The following is a 26,535-nucleotide window of genomic DNA, read 5'->3' as shown; positions in this document are numbered from 1 at the left end:
TTTACCATCTGAGTCACCAGGAAGCCGAATACTGTAGTGGGTAGCTTATCACTTCCCCAGGGGATCTTCCCAACCAGGAATTGAACCGGGTCTCCTGCATTGCATGTGGATTCCTTACCAAGCTGATCTACCAGGGAATCCCATTCTTTCATATATAACCTATATCTACTCTTTTGGGAGTAGCACGCTATAAATCTTAAATGAGTAAAACGCTTTTGCAAAGACCTTGTGACAATGATAAAAGTCCAGGTGTGCTCCAAATACTAAGGACAGAGCCTTGGTTTCCCTGATGCCTCAGACAGTAACGAATGTGCCTGCAATTCAGGAGACAGGTTCAATCCCTGGGTCGGGAAGATCCCCTGGAGGAGGAATGGCAACCCATTCCAGTATTCTTGCCTGGAGAATCTCATGGCAAGAAGAGCCTTGCAGACTACAGTCTATGGGGGTCAAAGAGTTGGACGTGACTGAGGGACTAACACTTCCACTTTCATTTTTCTGGTTTCCCCTGCCCTCCCCGCTGCACAACCCCTTATTCTCCCATCCTTTAGTTTGCTGTCCAGAAGGGAAGAATTCCTCTCAGAGAGTAGAGAATCTTTAGTTCAGAGAGCGGAATGACTCAACCAACACCACACAGTGAGCAATAGAACTGACCAGAAGCCAGGTCTCCTGACTTAGAGCACAGTTCACTCTCCATTCGACTATGAGGGCATTCCAATCCTTCTGATAAGTCAGGGAAAATCTAAGAAGCATTGCACATAAAGGCACATATTTTAGCCTCCCTCACACATTTCCTTTGGCTTAGCTTATTTAGGTTCCAGAATAACTTTAGTCCTAGACTCTATCTTTTAACTCCCAAATAGTATACTGCCTGTCTTTGGAATTCTGATTTACAAAGTTCTTTATTCATCTACTCAGATCATCTCACATGTTAAGTGGCTGCCATGTGCAAAGCTGTGCATGCCATCCTAAGTCACTTCAGTTGTGTCCGACTCTTTGGGACCCCATGACTGTAGCCTGTCAGGATCCTCTGTCCATGGGATCGCCCAGGGTAGAATACAGGAGTAGGTTGCTATTTCCTTCTCCACATGTGCAAAGCACTGGGCTTCCATTCAAGAGAAGGCACTGGCTTCCTCAAAGAACTGCTAGACACAAACTGGTGTTGTGAACAGAACAGCGGATCTGGAGACCTGGGTTTTCATTCTGGTGCTGCCCTGGATTTGCTGTCTGGCTTTGTACAAAGTCACTTGGCCTCACTCAGTTTCAAGTTTCTCATTTGAAAATTAAGGTAATAATATCATTGGGCCTGTAAGAGAGTTACTTTAATTGCTGTGTGTGCGTATGTTAGTCACTCAGTCGTGTCTGACTCTGCAACCCCATGGACTGTAGCCTGCCAGGCTCCCCTGTCCATGGAATCTCCAAGCAAGAATACTGGAGTGGGTTGACATTCCCTTCTCCAGGGGATCCTTCTGACCCGAGGATCAAACCCGGGTCTCCTGCACTAGAGGCAGATTCTTTACTGTCTGAGCCATCAGGGAAGCTACCATTCATTAAAAACTGTGTGCCAGCCACTGTCACACAGCCCTCTGTGTGCACAATATCATCGAGTCTTTAGATGACCATGTTTACAATCAATACACTATTATTTCCCCTACTGTACTGATAAGAGCACTAAAGCTGGAGAGATTAAGCAACATTCCCAAAGTAAGGAAGTTGTGGATCTGGGGTTTGGATCAAAGTGGACTCCAGAGTTTCCATAGCCAACATCACTGGTCCCTCCCAACATAAAAAATAATTAAGAATATACCTTGAAAGGCATTAAGCTAATTTTAAAGCATTCTCATTTACTCTACTTCTACCTATCTGAACTTCTAAGATGTGAATACATTCTATTCTTCTGCTCATTTCTTTGTCTTGTCAAATAATCACCTCAAATGTCCAAGTGATAACCTGGAGGTGAAGGACTCAAGCCCTTGACTTTCACAATAAAGAGGCTCTGGGTAGGCTCCATAAGACCATGCTTCCTGTGTCTCAAAATTTCACTATCTTCTTCCTTCTCTGCAATCTTTTGGGGACTCATCCTTCCTGGGAAGTTCAGAGGCCCATTTTCAGCCAAATACAAATGTTAGAAGCTTTTCTCCAAAGGAGAAAAATGAGTGAGAATCTAGTCCCTTGGAAGATCCAGCTAACCCATCTTATAAAGCAGGCACAGAAGCCATGAAATACACCAACCATTTCTCTCCCAAGGACTTTTGCCAGCCTTGGCACAGGCTGGTTCATTTGAAATATATAATTAAATATTCTTAACAACTCAATTATTCTACCTCACTTTGATCAATAGTTCATTACCTAAGTCAGATATGCCAAAAGAGGCAAACTCTTCAGCTCATTTTGTCCTACATTTGCATGAATATTATGCACTGAATATTATGCTTCTTTGAACTTCAAAAGAACTTCCTGGCCTCTTTTGACTACAACTTTAACAGTTGAGCATAATGGAATTATAGAAAGACATTTTCCCAGCTAAAGATCTCCATCCTCGCTGCTTTTGGACAGGAACAAACTTTTATATAAGCCATAAATGGCTCATTCATCCACTGTGATGGCACTGTCCATATTTCCCGGGTTCCTGAGCGGGTTTTCCCTCCTGTGAGAGCAAGGTAACTCTGGCTAATTAGCTACTAGCAAGTGGCAGCACCCACTTCTACTTCTCCTTGTGCAAACAGCTTTCTGCTTTGAAAGCATTTCCTCCAGACCTCCTCAGATTCTACACCAGTTGAGTGAGTGTCTTTGACCATAATAGCATCGCCCCTCATTCCATCCTGATGCCTAAAATGCGAGAGCAAACAGGCTACCGAGCATCTGCCTTGACCAACATGCTTATACTCAAACCAGCCCATGAGTGAGAAAAAACCTTGGCTTCCTTGGGTACAACAGTATCAGGCAGCAAGGAGCGACATGAAACTTTATGATCCTTACACATTTCTTGAAGTTTTTCTGTTATTTTTTTCCCCTCATTTTGCTTCTTCCATTCCTATACCTACTCTTCTCTAGAACTCAACAGCACAATATGGGAATCCTGATTTCCTTTTACTTCAAAGGACTTTTTCCTGTTGTCAAAGTAATATTGCCAATTGTGAAATCTTTGGAATAAACAGAAGTATAAAGATGAACAAAAATAACAGTCATGAAACTACTACCCAGAGATAAAAAATTAGTTCCCTCTTGCACACCATGTGTGTGTGTGCATGCTCAGTCGTGTCTGACTCTTTGTGTCCCCATCGACTGTAGTCTACCAGGCTGGCTCCTCTGTCCATGGGGTTTTCCAGGCAAGAATACTGGAGTGGGGCTGCCATGCCCTTCTCCAGGGGATATTCCTGACCCAGGGATTGGACCTTTTTCTCCTTCATTGGCAGGTGGATTCTCTACCACCGAGCCACCTGGGAAGCCTCACTGTGCACCAAGCATGAATATAAAGTTCAGGTAGAAGAGAGAACTATGGGTAAAACCCCAAACTACAGAAGCAGTAGAAAAAAAATATAAGAATATGGAGTAGGAAAGACCTTCTTAGGAATAAGAAGAAATCCACAAGCCATAAAGGAAATGAATGACAGATCTGACTACACAAAAATTTAAAACTTCTATATGGGAAAATACGGCTTATACAAAGTTTGAATGAAATGGCAGACTGGGAAAAGAATACGTGAAATACAAAAGGTTAATAACAACATTTGAAATAACAAAATGTTAATAAATAAGCTTTTGCAAATCAATAAGACAAGCAACCCAACTGAAAAATAGCCAATTCACTGGAGAAATACAATTGAATTAAAAGTAATTGAAAATACACTCCAGTAACAGGAAACTCTCACAGCACAACTGAAATAGGATTTCCTCTAGTAAACTGGCCCATGAATACAGCGATTAAGAATACTTTTAGTGAAGGAATTAGAAATGGACATGCATACATATATGGTGGAAGTGTAAACTGATACTATTTTTGGAAGGACAATTTGACAGTTTTTGCCAAGATTAAAACTGAGCATACACTTTGACCTGACAATTACTCACAAACACTTGCTTAAGTGCTTTCAGGCATTCACTAATGCCTTACTTATAGTAATAACAAAACTGGAAACAATCTAAATATCTACAAATAGGGACTATCTAAACAATCCATGGCACACTCATATAACCGGGTACTATGTAGGCATTAGAATGAACATGGTACTGTTACACTGAAATGTTCTGACATGGAAGGACGTCCTGGACACACTGCTGAATAAAGCAAGTTATAAGGAAAAAAAAAAAAATATATATATATATATATAATATCCAATTTTTGTAAAAGAAAAAATCCCTATAGATATGTATGTTTTGATAACACAGAGAGAAAACAGCATGGAAGAAACAGAAAACTATTACTATTATTAATAGTAACAGTCATCCCTGAGGTGCGGGAATGGGAGTTGAGAGAAACAGGTTCTTTATGAAGTTCAGATACTTTCACATCATTTTGTTCAGTGAGTAGTATTCATTTCACAATTTAAGAAATTTCAAAATAAGCTAATATAACCATTTTCCAGGGCTATCATTTGCAATAAGGAGTGTTTGGTAGCATGAGAATGCATTACAAGGATCATTTATGCAACCGTTTCCTAGTGTTTCTAATGTCTTGTAGAGCTGCAATATAAATTTCGGTGCATGCAGTGTATGTGTGTGTGCAGTGTATGGGTGTGTGAGTGTGTATGTGTGCCGAGGCAACATACCTAAGGCATAGACTTTTAGAGTCTCCTTTTAGTGGAGATAACTTTGCACATATCTTTGAGACAGTTAGCTTGGGTCAGGCCCCAAAGAATGATGCTGAGGGCTCATTTAGGGAATGACGATGACCTAAGCCTCATTATCTGACTATAAGCTGGAAACACTAGCCCAGAACTGGTCCCTTAGGCCATCTGTTACATAATCATTTTGACACCAATTGAATATCCAAAGGGCTTGGGACAGACTCACAGGCAGTAGGAAATGTTAGAGAGTGATAGTTTGGGGTCTGTCAATCAGTTTTCAATCACATTTTTTCTTTGGTTTGTCAATTAAGCTCTAATTGTCTATTTCTATGGACAATATTACTCAATTCTTCATTAATATGGAAGGCTTCCCAGAGAAGATTGTCTCCTAAGAGTTGCAAGCTTCCCCATGCTGCCATAAGGCCATAAGGGAAGTTTCTCCCTAAGAAACAAAGGAGTTTTAAGTCCAGCTGCTTGTGAGCTTAGCTGAGAATGGACTGGACTTTTCTCTCACATCCACTTAAATCAAGGCAAACTTCTGGAAGACGAGGGTTCTGAGGTGGATTACGTATTCAAGCAGAAGAAGGTCGGTTGAGGACTACAAGAGAAGAGGCTGATTTAAGCTCTCTTGCTCCTACTGTGCCCTGCTCAAACTTCCATTTTTGTGTCTCAATCATACGAGATTACAATGGATCACTCATGTTTAAAAGCCTAATCAAAAGCCCCATTTCTCCCAGGAAGGAGACTCACTTTACTATGAAAACCATAGTGAAGCAGAAAGACAGGTAACAGTGGAACAGATTCGGCACTGTTCTCCCTAACAGAGAGCCTCATGCCCAATATATTTAACTTAAGCTGATAAAGGGGATACGTGTTGAAGTGATGGGCTTCAGATGCTGTTTCAGTTCCTACCAGGCATACTTACACACTTCCTTCTCATGAATAAGTTCAGTGGAGCAGAGAATGCCCCGTCTTGGACCAGTTCCACATTGTGCTTCTTTTGATGCAGCCAAAAAGGGGAACTAGAGAGAGGGCTTTTCCTTCAAATGCAGAGCCAGGGTCCACCTTGGAGGTGGCTGCAAATGGCCCAAAGATGGTGAGGCTCACAGTGGGCAAAGGCAGGCAGACAGCTCCTAACAAGGGCAGAGTTGTCAATGGTTACTCATAAAAATCTCCCAAATGTGGCCGCAAGGAGGGTTAATTACCCCCCTTTCCTGCCACTCGGCTTTCTCCAATGTGTCAGCCCATTACACGGATCGCTGATTTTCTAGAAATATTCCCTGGCTTTGCAGGGACGTTCTGTTCAACAAATGGCATCCAATCTGCTCACGGTCCCTGGAATCTCAATTTCCTCAAAGGATTTTTCATCTCAATCCAGCTCGTGTGAAGGTTTTTCCTTCTTCATTTTTCGGCAGAAGAGAATAGGCAGAGCCTGCTTTACTTTTTTTTTTTTTTTTCTTTTTCTTTTCTGTGTTATTCTTTTTCATAAAGTGAAATCCTTTGCTGAAGAGTCTGAAATTTGGGAAAAAATCCAGCTCATCTCTCAGATATTTCTAGAATTACGTAAAATGGAATGAAATTTGTACAGTTCAGAACAGGAAATGGAAAATAACTGATGTGTCATGTGTTCTATGAGATGAAAACTACATGATAATCAGAAAAACAGCCCCAAATTCATTGGCCTGATTCAAAGCTCTCCTTCTTTTATCAACTCACACATAAACCAGTAACATTTACTTTCTTAGATTCGTGGCAGGGCCACATTTGGGCTAACTTGCAATCTCTTCAGATTATAAGCACCTTCTCAAAGAAATGACAAAAAAGTATCTTGTTTTTTTTTTAAACTCAAGACACTTATGTTTTACTTGCTCTGTTCTGCTTCCTTCTAGGAAAAGAAAGAACAGCAATAAGGAAAAGATGTATCTCATGCCTCCCATGCAGCCCATCTTCCACTTTTTTCTCATTCCAGCCAGTGCAAAAGGCAACTTGAAACTTTCAGGGCCCCGTGTACTCAAGCTGTTGGGAAGAAAGCAGACAAAAAGAACAGATCTACTAGAACTGATGGAGACCTCTTATCTCAGGCTTCTAACCTACTGGGGGCCGGGAAGGGCTGGGGGAATTTACATGTGTAGTAAGCACTGTTTTCCTGCAAAGAAAGAGAACTTGCCTCTCCTGCCTTGCAAAGACTGTGGGGGAAAATTTAAGTGGACGAACATACATTCCTATCCAACGCTAAGGCTAAATCCTTACAGGCAAGTCATAGGAAAGAAAAAATAAATTTTGAAATCCTCATTTCTAAGGGAATTAAAGTTGACTTCTCAAGAGATTTTCTTTGGGAGAAAAGGGAAACTGGGGTTTGCAAAATGGCCATTTTGGCAAACAAGATAAAAATAATAGGCAGTGACCCAAACAATTTCTGAAACCAAAGTCAACTGATCTTAGCTTCAAGACTACCATTATTTTTAATCCTTCAGGGATGGGGCAAGCATTGATCAGTGTTTCGCCTGTGTCTCTTATGAGATCTATAAGGATTTTCAGTTTGGTTACTTATGTTGGAAAAGACAGATGTGATTAGCAAATGGATGTGATGTAAGCACCTGAATGGTTCAGACATATTCCTCTCACATGAAGTCCCCTGTGAAATGGAAATTTTAAATGGACCATTTAAGGAATATTGGGCAAACTTAAGTAGGTAATATGTTCACATTGCATCACCATGCAAAAGACCACCCCAAAAGCACCTACCATTCCTAAAAATAGGAGAACTGCATTTCCAGTCTCAGGAGTGGAAAGCTTTTTGAGGCTTAGAACACAGAAGGTTTGCTATCGATTATATCCAGCCACAGGTCATTTCCATCGACTTTAGAGCTGGCAAAACTCTTCCAAAGCGGGATTTGAAAATATTTAAATAATTCAAGAAACACCATATTTTAGTCTGGGATTAACATTGGATGGGAAGTGAGTTCAACAATCTTTTCAGCAGGTCCAACCTAAATATTGAGTATAGAGAGCTGGATGGAATACAAGATGATCATTCTGGAGAACTGAATTGTCTTTGGGCCACGATGTGAATGCCACCACTCTTACTTTAAATATTATGAAGTTGGCCAGATAATTTAAAATCCATGGTTTCAAATTAAGAGTATGTAACCAAAGCAGAACTGGTCATAGAGAATAATTTATGGTATCAGCCAGGATTTGCAGCACCGGTTTGCCTCTCTACCTCCTTCCTGCTCCTTAAACAACGACTAAATTTTCCTGGGACATGTTCATAGCCTTCAAAAGACCTGGGTTCTGATGACCATATCCCTTCTGGGAGTTTCTGCCCTCCTTCAATCACTCAGAATGTCCAGCTCTGTCCTCTTAGAGTTACCAGGTTCCCTTGAAGCAAATCATTTCCATGAACAGCTTTAACACAGCGACTCACCCCAGTGAGGTTCTTCCCGAGCCTTCTTTAATAAGCTTATCCCCCAAGTCTCCAAAGGAGAAAGATTTTTTTTTAAACCACTGAAATCTAATTTATCATAATCACATATGGCTCTCAGGGGGCATTTTTGAAGCTGTGGTTTTCGGGTCTCCCCATGCAAGAACCAACGGGATTGTTTTTCTTGTACAACAGTTGGGTGATTTGGTGAACTGTATGTAGCATTGCCTCATAACTCAAGCTGGCAAGAAAACGGCTCTTAGGTTTTGGTTTTTGTTTTTTCTTTTTTTGCTTTTCTTGGGTCTCAACTAATGGTATGAGCAAAGAGAAAAGCTGGCGACTAGAGAGCAATTAATCTCTTTTGGCATTCCTGTCATCCCTGTGGCCTCCCTGGCTGGGCTGAAGAACATCAGAAAATGAGTCTCTTTATAAATAATCACTTTTGATTTACAAGATCCTGAAGTCCTGCCTTTATGTTCTGTATGGAGCTATAAACCTAGAAGAGTTCCCTCCCCAGGTCTCTGTTAAATTTCTCTTTATCCCTTTAACTTTTTCTTTTGGGGGGAGGAGAACAGTTCCAGACATTTGTTGGGGCTGCAACAATAAACACGAGTGAGCATTGCTCAGCAAATGTGCCGATTCTTACACTTGCAAAGAGCCAAACTGTCCTTAATTTTTCAAATTATACTTTGATCCAGTTAACTGGCGTTATTTCGGCACTAACTCTCTGCTTCACACAGGCCGTTGTGCCATGGAACTTGCGCTGGCTCTTTTACAGGTTACTTAGAAATGTAGCCATTGACATATCTGGGGGAAAGCCAGGCCCCAACAAGAAAACAACAAAGAAAACAAAAATTCTGAGACCAACGCTGCGGAGCTGGGGAGGGTGAGTGGGCTTTACAGGAGTCTAAGAAACACGTAAGATCCTAAAGAAATGTACCCATTAAGGTGCCTTCGTGAAACAAGCATTCACCAAGTTCATTTGCAACGAGCCAGGGGACCAAAGGCTCCTTGCCTGGCTGTGACTGCAAGGGATCTGGGCGGCCAAGTGCCAAGGCTCTGTCCGTTCTCAGAAGAGGTCTCCTGGGTAGAATAGAATCAGAGACATTCCCAAAGGAAGGCTAAAGGGTGGGCAGGTCAACCAGCTCTTCATGCCCCACTGCTGCTGCTGCTGCTAAGTCGCTTCAGTCGTGTCCGACTCTGTGCGACCCCAGAGACGGCAGCCCACCAGGCTCCCCTGTCCCTGGGATTCTCCTGGCAAGAACACTGGAGTGGGTTGCCATTTCCTTCTCCAATGCAGGAAAGTGAAAAGTCAAAGTGAAGTCGCTCAGTCGTGTCCGACTCTTAGCGACCCCATGGACTGTAGCCCGCCAGGCTCCTCCATCCATGGGATTTTCCAGGCAAGAGTACTGGAGTGGGGTGCCATTGCCTTCTCCGTCATGCCCCACAGTGTTCCTTTAATCCTTCCTAGAGGCTTCACTACCCTTGTAATCTTACATGCACTATTGTCTGTGGGACATCCCCCAGGGTAACAATTCTCTTTTGGACAAACAGTAAGAAGACACTGGAGTCGCAGGCCAGAGTCCCTCAGCTAAAATCCTCTCCCCAGTCTACCACCCAACAAGAAAAGCTCCATTCACTGGCAGTGGGCTGGCCCTGAAAAATGGCAGCTTCAGGCCAAGGTGTCTCTGGTCTGAGTTGAGATGCCTCCGTCGCTGCTATGATGGACAAACGACTGGAGTTTGGTTTGCAAAACACCGTGCTATCTATCATTTCCTTTTGATTCCCCACAACAACTCCACCTTCAAAATGGGCATCCTGGAGCCCAGAGAACTCAACTGCCCATTCTCATAAAGTTAGTGGCAGGGCCGACAGGAACTAGAAGGCAGGCTTTCCAGGCCCTGAGTTCTGGCAATACTTCGTTGCACCCTGAGCTTAGCGGGTCCAACTCTGACCCCAGTGGTCCGGGCCAGAAAATGAGGCAGATGTCCACAAGGAGGACAGAGGCGCCTCCAGCCCCTTCTGCTCTGTTTCCTTAACTTGAGTACGTCGGAACCATTTACTGGTCCAGGGCACTTCAGCAAGCAAGCAAAAAAGACTCGGGACACAGGCAATCACTAAGGTGACTTCAGAACCTGTTAGATGGCTACCCAAGGGGCCTCCCCGCAGCTCCAGAGCCTGGAACTACGCAGGCCAAGCGGGAGTGGCGAGTTCGAATCCGAAGGGAGCCGACCCCCCTCCCCACCCACCCACCTACCTTGGTGCAGCGCCCTGGGCCCCACCTCCAGCCGGGCCGCGGGCAGCTGGAGCAGGGAGCCGGCTGAGGTGGCAGGTTCGGGGAGGTTGGGGTGCCCTGGGGGAAGACGGCCCACCTGTGCAAACGCTGGAAAGGAAGAGAGGGAAAGCAGGCGCCGGGCACCTCTCACTGACCTGGCCACCGGCCTCCGTGGTCCACGCGTGCAGGCGCTCCGAGCTCTCCGAGGCGCTCCTCCGAGGTCTGGGATTCGCAGGTTGTGGCGAGAGCTAGAGTGCGTGCGAGGGGGGAGGAGGACTCGGAAGTGGGGGGGGAGGAAAAACATCACCGCCCTCACACCACGAGGGAACAGCGGCTCGCCCGGCTCCCTGGGGCAGAGCCAAGGCGCGGGTGCGGCGGCCCGGGGCCACCTACCCGCCCGCCGCCCGCCCCCTACTCGGCCCGTGAGGCCGGCGGCTCGGCGCGGGCGGGAAGTCCGCGACCACGCAGCAGCTGCAAGCCCGCACCCCCTCGCTTCCCGGACACCGCCGCTTTCTCCCCTATCCCCCGACCCGAAAGTTAAGAAATCGGGAGAAAGTGTGAGGCTTAGCGGGCGACTTTCCCATCACGCAGCGCCCCCCGCCCCCGCTCCTCTGGCTAAGCGAGCGTTGGGGTCTTAAAGGGACCGCACATCTCCTCCGGCCCCTCCTCCCGCTCCGCGCTGGAGGCGCCTAGGAGCTCCCCGCCGCTTGCTCACGGCCTGATGACCCCGGCTGCCCTCCGACTTCCCTGCTGGAAGCCCTCAGCCTCCTCTCTTCCGGCACCACGGCCGCTCTGCGTGCACCTGGTCTGGTCCCCAGCCGGCGCGCGGGACGCGGGATGAATTGGCCTCGAAAATGATGCCCTATAGCAGGCTGCTGATCATTTCCGGGTGTATCTCAAATCCACATCGCGGCTAGTAAAGTGACAAAACGTTGGTGCCCTTCAAGGCAGGATGGCGATGAGTGTGTGTCTGTGGAGGGACAAGGGACGACTTAGAAATCTGCTTTCGTTCACCAAGAGAGTTCCTAAGACCCAGGGAAAGGGTCTCTAGTAACTGTTAGGTGTCTTGAAGAAAACTTGGGAGTGGCTCACCAAGAACCCATCCGTGAAATCGCAATATCACTGCTGACCCCTTGGTGAACCCGAGATGGACTAGTCCAGATTTGAGTTTATTCCATGAGCAAGAGGTACAAATTATCAGAATTCTCTAAGGGCCTGAAAGCGGTGCCTTGACAGACAGTACCCATTTATATTTTGAGCTCCTAAATTTAAAGGAGAGCTGCAGGATTTTTTCAAGGTGGAACTGCCTTATATTTGATACTCTTAACATCAACATGCCACTTTATGGTTTACAGAGTACTTTCCTATGCATCATCATTACTTTTTAAACTCTCACAACAAACCGAATCATCTGTCCGTGGCCTCAAGTGTTGGAGTTGGCGAGGAACTTCTGGACCATTCTAATCAACCTCTTCCTGTCACAGAAGAAACTGATGGAGGAGGGAGCGGGAGACCTGATGTATGGAAGGCCGCGCTAGATAGATTTGACCTTCCAGTTAGGATTTCCTGACTTTCAACCCGCTGCTCTCTGGCTGTTATCCCCAGTCTATAGATGAGGAAACTGATGCTCAGAGCAATTGTGCTTGCCAAAACCATATCATATATCATGAAGAGAGAACAAAGGAGAATGAAAACAAAAATAATTATCCCTGGAAGTTAACGCTTTTTTTTTCTTTCTTCACAAGTGTTAATATCATCCAACTAGCCCTGAATTGCTGGGGATGTTTATTTCAGTGTTAACAAAGAACACTTGGCCCTTTCTGAAATGTTGCCTTCAGGGCCCAAAATGTCTAGCTCCATCCTGCTACCTAGGTAGCCACACATTACCACATGCATTCAATTTGTGCTGTACTATATTAGTTTGAACTTGCTGATTTGTTGCCTCATAACCATTCTCATGCCACTTAAGGCACTGATGTTTTGTCTCACTATACTGAGTTCCTCAAGGCCAAGGACTGGTTGTTTAATTTCCTTTGTATCTGCATCCCCCAACCCCCATCATCACTCCCAATGTGCTTAGAGAGTATTCAGGAAAATGGGTGTCAGGGAACAGACAGGGACAAGCATAGATCCCAGTATTAAAAATCAGTAGACTCACTGAGATTTAACAACTCATCTATTTGGCTACAACCACTGGCTCCCCTCGCTTGATGTAGTATTCTGATTACTCCATAACAAACCATCCCCAAACCTAGTGGCTTAAAAGCTTCCAATGATTTATTATGATCAAATGGTTCTTTTCAACTGGGCAGTTTTTGCTCAGTATATCTTGTACACTTGGCAACTGTATAAGGGGGTGCTGGAATGCTCTGAAAGGTTCTTCATTAGTGTAAATGCTGGTGGTCCTTATATTCATTCCAGTCTTGATTTCTGAATTGGGAACTCCAACGTGGGTCCTAACCTAGACATCGTACCAGGTCTTTTTCAAGCTAAACTGATGATTATCTCTATGCTTTATTTTTCTCTACTTATTAAATGGGGGATCAAGCATAGATCATCTCATAGTCATTCTTAAGAAGTTTTACTTTGAGATAATCATAGATTTATATGCAATTGTAAGAAATAATTCACAGGGATCTCAAATACCTTTCACTCCCAATGATAACATCATGTATATCTATAGTTGTTGTTTAGTCACTGTCCTGTCCTACTCTTTTGTGACCCCATGGACTACTGGCAGTGAGATTTCCCAGGCAAGAATACTGGAGTGGGTTGCCATTTCCTCCTCCAGGGGATCTTCCCAACCCAGAAATCGAATCCATGTCTCCTGCATTGGCAGGTGGATTCTTTACCACAGGGCCACCTGGCAGAGCATATCTATAGTACACTATTACAAACGGGAAATTGACATCAGCACCATCTATCCGCCTTATTCCAATTTCAACAATTCTATATGCACCCATCTGCCTGTGTGTACAGCTCTAAGAAAAGTTATCACGTGTAGGTTGATGTGATCACCACCATAGTCAAGATACTAAACAGTGCCAACACCACAAGGGTCTCCACTGTTACTCATCTTCTGTCCCTCTCTTCCTGACAACCACTAAACTGTTCTCCATCTCTGTAATTTTGTCATTTAAGAATATTACATGGAATCATACATAGGTTACCTTTGGAAGTTGGCTTTTTCCACTCAACATAATTCTCCGGAGATCTATTAAAGTTGTTCCAATGTCAAGAGTTTGTTCTTTTTACTGCAGAGTAGTATTCCATGGTATGGAAGTATCACAGCTTGTTTGACCATTCATGTATTGCAGGATATCAGGATTGATTCCAAATTTTGGCAATTACAAATAAAGGGGCGATGAACAGTTGTCTACAGATTTTGCATAACCTAAATTTTCATTTCCCCTGAATAAATGCCCAATAGTACAGTTCCTGGATTGTATGGCAAGTGCATGATTAGTTTTGTAAGAACTGCCATATGCTTTTATAGAGTGCCTACACTATTTACATTCCCACCAGAAGTGAATGAGAGATCCAGTTTCTCTACATCCTTGTCAGCATTTGTTGTTGTCATTATTTTTCATTTTAGCCATTGTGATGGGAGTACAGTGATATATCATTGTGGTTTTAAATTGCGTTTCCCTAGTGCCTAATGACAGCTGCTATCTTTTCTTGTGTGTATTTAACATCTGTATATCCTTTTCAGTGAAACGTTTCTTCATATATCTTGGCATCTTCTAATTGAATAGTTTCTTACAGTCAATTTTTAAGAGTTCTTTATTTAGGTACTGATCCTTTGTTGCATACGTGGTTTGCAAATATTTTCCACCAGATTGCATCCTCTTCCCCTAAGCGTTTATAGAACAAACATTTTTAATTTTGATGAGGTCCAATTAGTCAGTTTTTCCTCTTATGGATTGTGTTTTGACAATAAGTCTAAGAATGCTTTGTTTCAGTTCAGTTCGGTTCAGTTGCTCAGTCCTGTCTGACTCTTTGTGACCCCATGGATTGCAGCACGCCAGGCCTCCCTGTCCATCACCAACTCCTGGAGTTTACTCAAACTCATGTCCACTGAGTCGGTGATGCCATCCAACCTATGTCGTCCCCTTCTCCTCTAGCCTTCAATCTTTCCCAGCATCAGGGACTTTTCCAATGAGTCAGCTCTTTGCATCAGGTGGCAAAAGAATTGGAGTTTCAGATTCAGCATCAGTCCCTCCAATGAATATTCAGGACTGATTTCCTTTAGGATAGACTGGTTGGATCTCCTTGCAGTCCACAGGACTCTCAAGAGTCTTCTCCAACACCACAGTTCAAAAGCAGCAATTCTTCGGCACTCAGCTTTCTTCAGAGTCCAACTCTCACATCCATACATGACTACTGGAAAAACCATAGCCTTGATTAGACAGACCTATGTTGGCAAAGTAATGTTTCTGCTTTTTAAAGTGCTGTCTAAGTTCGTCATAACTTTTCTTCCAAGGAGCCATGATCTTAGTTTTCTGAATGTTGAGTTTTAAGCCAACTTTTTCACTCTCCTTTTTCACTTTCATCAAGAGGCTCTTTAGTTCTTCTTCGCTTTCTGCCATAAGGATGGTGTCATCTGCATATCTGAGGTTATTGATATTTCTCCCAGTAATCTTGATTCCAGCTTTGCTTCATCCAACCCAGCATTTCTCATGATGTACTCTGCATATAAGTTGTGCTTTGTTTAGCCCTAGGTCAATTTTTCCCCTATATTTTATAGTATTATAGTTTTAAGTTTTACATTTAAATCTGTGATTCATTGAGTTAATTTTTATATAAGGTATGAGATTTAGATTGAGGTTCACTTTTTGCCTGTGGATGTCCAGTTGCTCCAGCATCATTTTAAAAATAACTATCTTTCCTCCATTGAACTGCCTTTACACCTTGGTCAAACATCAGTTGGGTATTTTATGGGTCCGTTCCTAGTTTGTCTCTTTCCTTATATCAGTTTCTATGTCTATCCCTCTGTCAACAGCATCCAGTTTTTATTGTTACAGATATATAGTAGGATTAATATCAAGTAGAGTGGTTCCCCCACTTTATTCTTCCTTTTCAAATTGTTTTAATTATTCTGGGTCCCATACCTTTCTGTATAAATTTTAGAATAAGCTCATCTATGTCTACAAAAAACCTTTCTCAGATTTGGCTAGGAATTGCATTAAACCTACAGAACAGTTTAGGAAGAACTGACAGCTTTCATGTGTCTTGTCTTCCAATCCATGAATACAATATGTTTCTCCATTTCTGTAGGTCTTTCTCAATTTCATATATCAATGCTTTTTATATTTCAGCATATAGATCTTGTACACATTTTGTTAGATTCATGCCTACATATTTTATTTTCTTTGGAGCAATTGCAAATGTTATTGTGGTTTTAATTTTGATTTCCAGTGTTCACTGCTAGTATATATAAATGCAATTGATTGTTGTGTGCTAATCTTGTATAAAGTGTGCTGTAGAATACACAGTCATTTTATTTTTTCCCAGCTTTATTGCAATTTAATTCACCTAGAACATTGTGTAAGTCTACGATGTACAACATGATGATAGGTCACGTGTATATATTGTGAAATGATTGCCACAATAATGTTAGTTAACATGTTCATCACCTCACATCACCTCACATAATTACATTTTGGGGATCTATGTTGAGAACATTTTTTAAATCTACACTCTTAGCAACTTTTAAGTATATAAGAGGGTTATATTATATATTTAATTATATCCTAACTGTAGTCACCATGCTGTGCCTTAGAGTCTCAGAACTTATTTATTTTATAGCTAGAAGCTTGTACCCTGTGACCATCATCTCCCCATTTCCCTCATCCTGCAGCTCTTGGCAGTCACCATTTTACTGTTTCAAAGTTTGGCTTTAAAAATAATTTATTTTGCTGCACTATGTCTCAGTTGTGGCACTGGAGATCTTCATTGCCTCATGTACGATCTTTGTTGTAGCATGTGGGATCTAGTTCCCTGACCAGGGATCGAACCTGGGCCTCCTGCATTGGAAGCCAAGAGTCTTAGCCACTGGACCACCAGGGAAGTCCCAAAGTTTGGCTTTTTTTTCTTTAAAGATACCACAGATAAATGAGATCATACAGTATATGTCTTCTTCTGTCTGATTTATTTCACTTAGCATAATGCCTTCAAGGTCCATCCATGTTGTCAAAAGTAGAAGTGAATGTAAAAATGGAAGCATTATGGAATGAATAATATTGATCAGTGTTCTGAGAATATAGATTTTAGCATTTTAAATCCTTCTCATCCTATCTGAACCTGGAAAATCTGGTTATTTGATTATCTTTCAAAAACTAGCAGGGCATATAGAGATTAAGAAGAAGTATATTATGGCATGGGGCTTCCCAGGTGGCACAGTGAAGAATCAGCCTGCTGATGTAGGAGACACAAGAGACGCAGGTTTGATCCCTGGGTTGGTAAGATGCCCTGGAGAAGGAAATGGCAACCCACTCCAGTATTCTTGCCTGGAAAATTTCATAGATAGAGGAGCCTGACAGGCTATAATCCAAGGGATCACAAAGATTTGGACACAGCTGAGTGACTAAGCACAGCACACAGCAAATTATGGCATATGTTTACTTCTTTATACAGAAAATCAGACCAACCTAAAGTTTGTATTAATCAAATACTTGATTCAGTATCTAGAAGTTGACCTTTGAGGACCCTTAAGCTGCACTTAATATGACCCCATTTATCACTTGTATGTATTCATGTTTGTTACGGAATTTTTGTCTTTGTTATATTTTCTTCTTGCTAGTCATTTCTAAATGACTCTCCACTTTCACTTTCATCAAGAGGCTTTTTAGTTCCTCTTCACTTTCTGCCATAAGGGTGGTGTCATCTGTGTATCTGAGGTTATTGATATTTCTCCCGGCAATCTTGATTCCAGCTTGTGTTTCTTCCAGTCCAGCATTTTTCATGATGTACTCTAAGTGCTAGAACACAGAGTTGGCTGTCAATAGTGTGGTTCACCTAATATTTCCATCTTTCTTTCTTTAAGATTCATGTAGAACTTTACCCTCACCTCCTACTATGAGCACCACCATCTGATTTGCTTTGTTGTTCAGTCACTAAGTTGTGTCCAACTCTTTGCAACCTCATGGACTGTAGCATGCCAAGCTTCCCTGTCCTTCACTATCTCCTGGAATTTGCTCAAACTTATGTCCACTGAGTTGATAATGCTATCTAACCATCTCATCCTCTGCTGCCCCCTTCTCCTTTTGCCGTCAATCTTTCCCAGCATCAGGGTCTTTTCCAATGAGTTGGCTCTTTGCATCAGGTGGCCAAAGGACTGGAGCTTCAGCATCAGTCCTTCCAATGAATATTCAGGGTTGATTTCCTTTAGGATTGACTGCTTTGATCTCCTTGCAGTCCAAGGGACTCTCAAGAGTCTTCTCGAGCACAATTCAAAAGCATCAGTTATTCACCACTCAGCCTTCCTTATGGTCCAACTCTCACATCTGTACATGACTACTGGGAAAACCATAGCTTGCTGTGGTCATTGAAATCTTAGGAGAAGTGATGTGTGGGAATAAAGAGTTAGTGCATGATTTGTCCCATTCCCTTCCCACTACCACAGGAATCATGAATGCATATTTTGAAATGAAGCCTGAGTTTCAGAGTGACTAAGATGAGCAAAGATCCCAGCAGAATTATTTTGGAAATCAAAAGTGTGTGATACATGGAACTTTGTGCAGCACAGCTTCTGAGATTTGGAGGTTGCTTCTTTTTGCAGCGTAATCTGCCTAATTCTGACTGATATCACCAGTAAAAACAATTCTGTTTCCTTGCATTTTGTGAAAATCAGAGAAGTAAACAGAGCAGCTTATAGAATCCTGGAAATAGAGTTAATAGAAGTCATTATTTTTTGGTTCCGTGTGTTCTTTTTAGCTAAGCTGTCATTTTCCATTTATGCCTTTCAGTTACTATATCAAACAAAAATTACCCAAGGAATTTTTTGATTTGTGCTTTGTGTTATATCTGAATATCATTTTATAGAAATGCTTTTCCTTTTAACTGGCTTTAAGAGAATTGTGGGAGAATTTTACATCATTTTCTTCCCAAAGAAGCACATCTCCAGATTTATCATAAAGCCACTGAAAAAGCAAGATTTGGTTTATAGGAAATTTCAGGAACATATGTATTTTAAACTCATCACACTGTGCAGGATTATAGTAAATATGTAAAAGATGAAAGGGAGTGTATTCCTTGACTCAAAATTATAGCATGCCCACAATCACCATGAGTGAGTCAAATGGGTAGAACATAAAATACATTCACTTCTGGTTGAGGATTCTTCACGTAGTTTAATTACATTTTCAAGCAGTCTCACAAAAGTATGTAAACTTTGTTCACTAGGGACGTCATAAAAACAAACTGAAGATCAAGTGTGTTCAAGTGTTATACTGTGTATAGAAAAATGCAATCTGGTGGAATAAAAATTGCCTCCCTAGTAGCTTTATTGCTATAAAGCATTTAATCACTTTAAATTGTCTTTGCTTAAATAGCTTACGATAGGATCTCAAGGTACCCACAGTTCTTTAGAACTGCCATGAACTGCTCACAGTATTTGTGTTTATTACAAAGCTAGGGAGCAGAAAGTCAAGTCGCTCAGTCGTGTCCAACTCTTTGCGACCCCATGGACTATAGCCTACAAGGTTCCTCCATCCATAGAATTTTCCAGGCAAGAATAGAGTGATCCACTATTATTCTTTAGTAGAACCCACAGAAGTGACTGTTTCATTGTCTTTGGTGCTTTGCGTGTTAAGTCACTTCAGTCATGTCCAACTCTTTGTGACCCCGTGGACTGTAGTCCACCAGGATCCTCTGTCCATGGAATTCTCCAGGCAAGAACACTGGAGTGGGTTGCCATCCCCTTCTCCAGGAGATCTTCGCATGGTTTTAGAATCAAGCATTTCTGAGTTTGAGTCCCAACAAGTCATATAACTTTTCTGAGTCTGTTTCCTTTTATGTAAAAAGAAGATGATACTATTGCTGCTATGGAGGTTCAGTGGCCTAATGTATGAGTAGGGCCTGGCACAATGCCTTACATAATGCCCGTTAGTTCTTTCCATCCCCACTTTTCCTCCCTGCCCCCATTCCTTAGGCCAAATGTGAGAGTTATTCTGCACTAAGTAAAGTCCTTTCTTAGCTACTTAAGATTTAGTTCCCTGTCTGAAGAAGAGAGTGGGGATAAAAGCAGGAAGAATACACCAATAATTAGTCCAATTTTCCACCTTCTTCTTATAGGCAAGGAGTGAGTTGGGGAGTAGAATGCCAACATGTCTTCAAGTGGAATAGTCAAGAGACATGCCAAAATGGAAGTCACTCTGTCCTCACACACAGGTGCATCAGCACTGGGTATCGTCCTGGTGCTGGGAGAACATCATAAAATATTTGATGCAGATTTGGGCCTAACATCCTTTTCTCTGGCTTCATGGCACATGGACTAGAAAACAAGACACAGGCCAGAGTAGAATCGTGAGAAGCCACCTGGATATCCTCACATCCGAATTCCCTGTTCTTCCAGTTCTCAAGGAAAGAAAGTTTGTTTTTTATTAGGAAATGGTGCTGACAACTCGGCATCAGTTATAACCCAGGGAATAAGAGCAGGAAACAGAAGATCTAGAGAGCAAAGATGGCAAAATGCTGACCCAAAGGCTGACAAGAGCCTGCACACATATTTTGCTTGGACTGAACAGAGATTTATTTTTTCAAAAATTTGAATTGGTTCCAAACAATCTTTAGTGTTTATTATTAGGATATTTCACATAAAACCTTGGTCTCAACTTCCTCTTGAAAAATTAGAATTGCTGGCAACAATGGGCTGATATCTCTGCCTAGTAACATACTCTGGAACAGAGGAGTGGCTGCTACTTTCACATAGCATATGTGCTCATCAACTGCCACAGTCTCTACCCGTCCCATTGTGTCCCTTTTGTTACCTTCAGGCCTGCTTTATTCATTCAGATTACTTTTCTAGTCTCTAGAGCCATTTGGAGTTTTTAAACTTTATTTACTTATTTTTGGCTGCTTTGGGTCTTCATTGTTGCATAGGTTTTCTCTAGTTGCTGTGAGTGGGGGCTACTCTTCTTTGCAGTCTGCAGGCTTCTCATTGCAGTGGCTTCTGTCTTGTTGTGGAGCACGGGCTCTAGGGCACGTGGGCTTCAGTATTTGTGGCACATGGGCTTAGTTGCTCTGCAGCGTGTGGCCTCTTCCCAGACCAGGAATCAAACCTGTGTCTCCTGCGTTGGCAGGCGGATTCTTAACCAATGGGCCATCAGGGAAGGCCAACAGTCATTCAAACTTGAACCATGGTGTACAGAGATAACTGTTTAACAACTGACTCTCTAGGGAGAAAAACTGACAATTTCCGATTTCTGTTATATAAATATCCCCAATATGGCCGATTTCAAACTACCAATGTGTTGTCATTTAACACAAAGTGGTTAAGAGATGCACACAATTGCCCCTCCCAAGCTGATGGGAGCTGGCATCAGAACACCGCTGGCTCGAACCCACTCTAAAAAGCTTCAGCAAAATAAGTGGGATGACCAGGGTGTGAGCTAGGAATTCTTATGCACAGGCTAAGAGTCAGAAATCAACCAGAAAAAGTCAGATTCAACACCTGACACAGGAATTCATCATTAAGTCAATACTACTTCCTTGTTCCCTACCTCTTTTTAAAAATCCCACAGGCAAATTATCCAGTTTGGGAGCATGGGTAATATGCAAGGGAGGTGTGGACTGATGAAGGGTTGGCACTAGCTTGATGAGGTCAGATGACAAAATACAGGCCCCCTGACAGTGCCGCTGAATATTACACTGCTTTTCTCCTTATGAGAAGGAGACTAAGGGAGGGGACCAGGGAGGGCAGTGAGCTACCCATTTAGAAGCCAAGTTGGCAGTGAAAGAGAAATAGGCTGTGAATTACATCCAGAAACCTCTTCTCACACCAGAACTGCAGGGCTGCTGACCTCAAATGCAGAGGGCAAAGACCACAAGTAGGGACATCCTCTTCTCACACCCCATGCTTAGAACAGTATTCTAGAAGGTGAAAACTCTACACACCTTCAAGACAACTTAATCCAAATCTGATTAACCTACACGTGGAGAAACTGAGGCCCAGGGAGGAGGCAGAGAGTGGGTAGGTGGCTCAGCTGGGTCTGGAAGCCTAGTTTTCTGACCACCAGGCTCAGACCTTTTTTTTCTACCAAACACTGTCTGTCAAGGAGTTAAAAAGTGAAAGATTCAGTCCACAAATGGGTGGTGTTGCCAAACCAGCAACATGAATAATATTTTTTGACTGAATCAACTGTCTGTTTAGGCATCATGTAGACACAGTCAAACACTCATCTCCAGTTTTCCCTGTGTTTGGATGGTTTTAAAACCTAGCAGAGAAGCTGCACGTCCAGGGAGTTTTGCCAAGAAAATCTGAAAATCTAAACAGCCACTCTCACATTGGCCCTATAACCAAGTATCCAAGTCTTTTTTTTTTTTTTTTTTCCTTTTTCATATTAGAGAAAATATGTTCTTGCTACAAGAGAAGAAGCATCAGAACCTGGATGGATCCTTGAACTGAGATCAGGATTCTGGGCTCCAGTCCTGACTTTGCTTTGGATGGGTCATATCCTGACCTTCCTGTGGACCTCAGTTTCCCCATCTGTTTCTTCAAGCTCTTTGATTGTAAAATCATATTCTGGATGCCCGGTCACTCAGCCTGTTGGCCTCTTCCAACCTGTGTTTCTTGGCCACAGAGCATTCTAGAAGCCAAGTGCCAGAGATATGGCTGAGCCTCTGAAATACTGCTTGTTGGGCTTATTCTCCACAGCAGCTAATTTATACAGACAGGCCCCAAATGTCTGTACTCATGACAGACCTCTCCTCTCACTGCCTTTGAATTTTCCTGGTAACCTCTCAGTCATAAAAGCTGCCTGTAATCAAAAAAAAAAAAAAAAATTCTCCAAGAATCATATCTTTAAAAATAAAAAAAGCCTAAACCCAAATGAACCTTTTACTAGATTATGGGCTCCAGTGCTTATTCCTCAGGGGAGTCTTATGAAATCAGAGACAAAAACTTGAGAACAATCAGACAAAGAGATGTCAAGCGAAGGTTTGGGTTTATTTAATTTTAATGTTTTCAAATCCACCCTGAGTTGGGAGGGAGGGTAGAAAAAACACAGAGAAACCCCCCTCCCAGCTGCAAAGCCCACGTGCTCACCCATGCTTTTCTGTCATTTAGATTTCAGCTTTCCCCAATATTAGTGGAACTTAAGCCAAACAAGAGTTCCTTTTATTCCTTCTACCCCTCTGCTCCATGCTTGCTAAGTCCTGTGCAAACTTGCCACAGTTCCTAAGCACACGGCTGTGAAATTATCAAGGCTGGACGAATGCCAGTACAAACCAATTTATTGGGGTCCTGGAATTAACTAAAACCTAGAAAGCCTGATTAATTGTGGCACAGCACAGCGAGGAGCATTCAGGGCGGGGGAAAGGGGCAGCAGGCCAGAGCACATGCAGGGCCTCCGTCCTGCCCCTTGATTTACAGGACACATAAAGAAGAGTTCCTTCTGTGCACAGGGTTGTGCTCCTCTTACTACTTATTCATCCCTAACCAAAATGTCACTGAGTCCAGCAGGGAAAATGGTAGTCAGTGTGTCTTAGCTACCTATGGAATCAGCCAACCCATAATGGTAGTGCTTGGGATTAATTTAATTTAATTTGGGCTTCAGGCCCCCCATTTGGAGCATCATCTTGGAGAGCCAGTGCTACTGTGGTTTCTTGGGGCACCTTACCACATAAGAGGAGGAATAGAGTGACTCTAGGGTAAATTGTTGGGGTCAAAAAAGATACTGGGGATTTCTCTGGTGGTCCAGTGGCTAAGACTCCCCACTCCCAACGTGGGGAGGGGCTGGTTCGATCCCTGGTCAGGGAACTAGATCCTTCATGCCACAACTAAGAATTTCCATGGCGCAACTAGAGACCCCGCATGCCACAGCTAGGGATCCCTCCTGTCACAACTAAGACCCAGTGCAGCCAAATAAATATTAAAAATAAGAAGCTATTGGTGTCCCCCACAGATGGGGGTTCAGGTTCAGGATGGGGAACACATTTTTTTTTTGTTTGTTTCGAAATTCACTGGCATTTAATGTCAATGACAGGTTGGATCAGAAGAGTAAAAACACTGCTTCTAGAAAGTCATCATTAAAATATTCTTGCTTTTGCTTATGTAAGATATACTTTTTACACTAATATATGATCATATTACCATGACTCTTAAATATTTATTCCATCTAGCATCAAATTATTATTAGAGGGAGTGAAGTCCTAAAGATATATAATACAGGCAAAGGCCATTTCAAATGTGATACAACGCCATTCCTGCAGGAATCTGTGGAGTATGACTTGCATGTGTAGGGAAGCTTCACCATGTAGGTAAGGCACATAGAAGTCCCAACTCAGACAGACTCCAGCCATGGAAATTGTGACATCAAGGAAGAAAGGGAGCAAAGAAAATTATCACCATGAAGCACAAGATATTAAAAGGGCATGCCCCAAAGAAAAATTTATCTTTCTTGTCTGTTATGTCCTTGGGTGATAGAAGATAATTTTGGTTAATATTGAATTGGAACATAGGGGGAAAAAATGAAGGAAAGCAAAAAAGAAGAACCAATATCTTTAGTCTTCGCTAGCCTAGGTAACGCTGATTATTTAGATGAATCTGCCCACTGACTATTTATAACTTCATGAACATTTATAATCCTTCACTCTTGGAACGTCAACTTACTCTTATAATTTGTAGTGATACTGAGCTAATTTCTAAGCCAGTCTTTGATGCTGAACTTTTTTTTTAATGCCCAAACACTGGCCTTTCAAAGACATCATACCAAAAGCTGAATTCATTATCTTTTTCACAATATTTACTTCTCTTACCATTGCATGCTAATTTCATGAATGATACCTATGATCAATGTTAAGACTCTAACTGGCAGATAATTGTATCTGGGCTATGGTTTTTCCAGTGGTCATGTATGAATGTGAGAGGTGGACTGTTGAAGAAAGCTGAGCACCAAAGAATTGATGTTTTTGAACTGTGGTGTTGGAGAAGACTCTTGAGAGTCCCTTGGACTGCAAGGAGATCCAACCAGTCCATTCTGAAGGAGATCAGCCCTGGGATTTCTTTGGATGGAATGATGTTAAAGCTGAAACTCCAGTACTTTGGCCACCTCATGCAAAGAGCTGACTCATTGGAAAAGACTCTGATGCTGGGAGGGATTGGGGGCAAGAGGAGAAGGGGACCACAGAGGATGAGATGGATGGATGGCATCACCGACTCAATGGACGTGAGTCTGAGTGAACATTGGAAAGGGTACAGGGAAAGGAAACAGTTCCTTCTCAGTTCCTGTTCAAAACCATGCCAGACCAATCCACTGCAAAAAACACTCCTCATCTCCTGGGGCGGGCTCAGGGATGAATTAAAAGTTAGGCATTAGCAGATACAAACTACTATATATCAAATAGATAAACAACAATGTCCTACTGTATAGCAGAGTGACCTATATTCAATATCTTGTAATAAAGTACAATGGGAAAGAATCTGAATATATATACATATGTAATAAATGTATATGTAACTGAATCACTTTTCTATACACCAGAAACTAACACAGTATTGTAAATCAGCTATACTACATAAAAAATAAAAATAAAAAGACTCCTTGTCTATGGTGGGAATGTAAATTGATACAGCCACTACAGAGAACAGTATGGAGATTACTTAAAAAAACTAAGAATAAACTACCATATGACCCAGCAATCCCACTACTGGGCATATACCCTCAGAAAACCATAATTCAAAAAGGCACATGTACTCCAATGTTCAGTTCAGTTCAGTTCAGTCACTCAGTCGTGTCCGACTCTTTGCGACCCCATGAATCACAGCACGCCAGGTCTCCCTGTCCATCACCAACTCCCGGAGTTCACCCAGACTCAACGTCCATTGAGTCGGTGATACCATCCAGCCATCTCATCCTCTGTCGTCCCCTTCTCCTCCTGCCCCCAATCCCTCCCAGCATCAGAGTCTTTTCCAATGAGTCAACTCTTCGCATGAGGTGGCCAAAGTACTGGAGTTTCAGCTTTAGCATCATTCCTTCCAAAGAAATCCCAGGGCTGATCTCCTTCAGAATGGACTGGTTGGATCTCCTTGCTGTCTAAGGGACTCTCAAGAGTCTTCTCCAGCACCACAGTTCAAAAGCATCAATTCTTCAGTGCTCAGCCTTCTTCACAGTCCAACTCTCACATCCATACATGACCACAGGAAAAACCATAGCCTTGACTAGACGGACCTTTGTTGGCAAAGTAATGTCTCTGCTTTTGAATATGCTATCTAGGTTGGTCATAACTTTCCTTCCAAGGAGTAAGCGTCTTTTAATTTCATGGCTGCAGTCACCATCTGCAGTGATTTTGGAGCCCCCAAAAATAAACTCTGACACAGTTTCCACTGTTTCCCCATTTATTTCCCATGAAGTGATGGGACCAGATGCCATGATCTTCGTTTTCTGAATGTTGAGCTTTAAGCCAACTTTTTCACTCTCCACTTTCACTTTCATCAAGAGGCTTTTTAGTTCCTCTTCACTTTCTGCCATAAGGGTGGTGTCATCTCCAATGTTCACTGCAGCACTATTTACAATAGCCAGAACATGAAAGCAACCTAGATGTCCATCAATAGATCAAAGAAGTTATGGTGCATATATACAATGGAATATTACTCAGCCATAAAAAGAAATGAATTTGAGTCAGTTGTAGTGAGGTGGATGTACCTAGAGCCTGTACAGAGTGACTTCAGCAAGAGAAAAACAAATATCATATATTAACACCCACATGTATATATGGAATCTAGAAAAATGATACTGATGAACCTATCTTCAGGGAAAGAATGGAGATGCAGATGTAGAAAATAGACTTGTAGACACAGCTGGGAAAGGAGAGGGTGGGACGTACTGAGAAAG

The 26,535-nt window shown here is 42.5% G+C and overlaps 2 long non-coding RNA genes and 1 other non-coding gene across 4 annotated transcripts in view; 1 reads left to right on the top strand and 2 right to left on the bottom strand.

The window, feature by feature from the left end:
* The window catches only part of LOC113888481, a 100,249-nt gene extending 93,156 nt beyond the window's left edge, over nt 1–7,093 (top strand). The window contains exon 3 of the long non-coding RNA XR_003509989.1: nt 6,674–7,093. This is a non-coding gene — a long non-coding RNA (uncharacterized LOC113888481). The remainder of the gene's footprint in view (nt 1–6,673) is intronic.
* Nucleotides 5,581–12,088, bottom strand: LOC113888480. Of its 2 annotated transcripts, XR_003509988.1 has the most exons (3): nt 11,286–12,088; nt 10,639–10,731; nt 5,581–6,800 (listed from the first exon to the last, which is right to left on the bottom strand). It is a non-coding gene; the product is annotated as an uncharacterized LOC113888480 (long non-coding RNA). The 2 variants fall into 2 exon arrangements; XR_003509987.1 differs by having other exon boundaries at nt 10,639–12,072.
* A 4,391-nt stretch (nt 12,089–16,479) lies between these two features.
* Nucleotides 16,480–16,552, bottom strand: TRNAW-CCA. Its single transcript has one exon. It is a non-coding gene; the product is annotated as a tRNA-Trp (tRNA).
* Between the last annotated feature and the right edge of the window lie 9,983 nt (nt 16,553–26,535).

This window comes from Bos indicus x Bos taurus, unplaced genomic scaffold (genome assembly GCF_003369695.1).
Source record: "Bos indicus x Bos taurus breed Angus x Brahman F1 hybrid unplaced genomic scaffold, Bos_hybrid_MaternalHap_v2.0 SuperScaffold_100218, whole genome shotgun sequence".
NCBI lineage: Eukaryota > Metazoa > Chordata > Mammalia > Artiodactyla > Bovidae > Bos > Bos indicus x Bos taurus.
Note: the sequence above shows the minus strand (reverse complement) of the source record. Positions and strands in the feature narration are given on the sequence as shown.